Below are 1,694 nucleotides of genomic sequence, written 5' to 3'. Positions count from 1 at the left end.
ATTCCTTTAAAAACATACACAGGCAAACCCATAGTGAACATAATGCACCAATTATTTGCATTACAAATCATACTCATTTTAAAATTATACTTAAGTAAACTTTTAAAAAGCGCTTAATTTTGAAGTTTTTTTTTTTTTTTTTTGGTATTTGAGTTATTGTAATCCATTGGATTACAAATTTCGTTGTGTTGTCGGACCTAACATTTAATTTCTTACATAACAATTTCTAACAATGTTTCAGAAACAATGGACCAATGAAAAATTTAATCCAAAAGTCAATATTCCTAAGGATCTGCTGTGTGAACTGAATGTGGTAATGCAACATGATGTAACCAATGAATCTGTCATTAATTTGGTATTATTTTGTTTGTCTGACAAAGTAACACTAGGTAAGATGCAGTAAATATACTACATTCACAACTGAGGCTGCTAAAAGTCATATCTGTTATATTGCACCAGACTACTCACCAAATGTGTCTCACTCTCCTATATAATCCATAAAGAAATAGAATTCCTGAAACGTGTCCAGAGAAAACTTCCCCATAAAAACAAAAACAAAGTGTCGTGGTGTAACACTCACAGTGCACATGAACACATCAGTGTACGAACAGTTATACAGTCACCCATATTAAGCTAATACATTTCTTTAAAATGACAGCAACAGATCGCCACATTCCAGAGAGAACTTCATATCCGTACGGATCTGATCAGACGTTACTTTCGTATTTCCTCTTTTGTTGTCCTCTCCGGTAAATCCACGCGCATCTCCGGCTCTTTGTTTTCCTGCTCGTGAGCGTGTGGGTAAGAACAGCCGGACAGGGGACAGTGTGATTAGTGGATACCCCTCCTCCCATCCCACCCTTTCCCATTTTTGCCTGTGCACACACCCTCCTTTGGCTGCCACCCAGCGGAGACGTGTGTGTGTGTTTGTGTGTGTGTGTGTATCAGGTTTATGGGAATCAAGCTCAGTAAAACCTGAAATCATCTAGTTACGAAATGGTAATTTATTTACTATAAGAAAAACGGTTTAATAAACATACAAAATAACATAGAATATATGAAATACTGTGAGAACATAATTGCTGAAAAAGATCGTTCATAAAGAGACAATCTCTTTAGTGCTTTAAAAAAATCACAAAGTTGTATTTTGTCTTTTTGAGTTCTAATTTAATATAGTTCTAATATAGTTCGTGTATAGTTCTAATTAATAACTTCTTGAACATTCTTAAAATTCTCTACATTTATATTGTTTTCTTCCCCAATCGAATCACAAATTGTATTGATTGCTTTTTCTGAACGAGATGAATGAGGGGATAAAAAATCTCATTTTTTACTAAGGATATAAGATTTACTTTTAGTCTTTCCAAATTATACAACAGAGAAATTTTTTTTTTCACTCATTCCACTGTGATAAACCAGAAAACTATGGAAGCCCGTTTCTATGGATATGAAAGCCCGTTTCTAAGGAAGCCCGTTTCCGCCACTGAATAAAAAATAAAAGAGGTAATTGCGACTTTTTATCTCACAATTCTGACTTTTTTTCTCAGAATTGCGTGATATAAACTCGCAATTGCGAGTTAAAAAGTCATAATTGAGAGATATAAACTCGCAATTCTGAGAAATTATCAGTCTTTTTTCCCCCCTGAAAATTGGACTTTAACTCGCAATTGCGAGTTTATATCTCACAATTCTGA

At 34.2% G+C, this 1,694-nt stretch overlaps 1 protein-coding gene across 1 annotated transcript in view; it reads right to left on the bottom strand.

The window, feature by feature from the left end:
- The window catches only part of LOC107723635 (rho guanine nucleotide exchange factor 15-like), a 20,695-nt gene extending 19,882 nt beyond the window's left edge, over positions 1-813 (bottom strand). Inside the window, exon 1 of the mRNA XM_016532345.1 lies at positions 469-813. The gene's annotated coding sequence lies outside the window, so the exon portion shown is untranslated. The remainder of the gene's footprint in view (positions 1-468) is intronic.
- Between the last annotated feature and the right edge of the window lie 881 nt (positions 814-1,694).

The sequence above is a fragment of the Sinocyclocheilus rhinocerous genome, unplaced genomic scaffold (genome assembly GCF_001515625.1).
Source record: "Sinocyclocheilus rhinocerous isolate Xijiao unplaced genomic scaffold, SAMN03320098_v1.1 scaffold1537, whole genome shotgun sequence".
Lineage (NCBI taxonomy): Eukaryota > Metazoa > Chordata > Actinopteri > Cypriniformes > Cyprinidae > Sinocyclocheilus > Sinocyclocheilus rhinocerous.
This window is presented reverse-complemented; position numbering and strand designations above follow the sequence as displayed.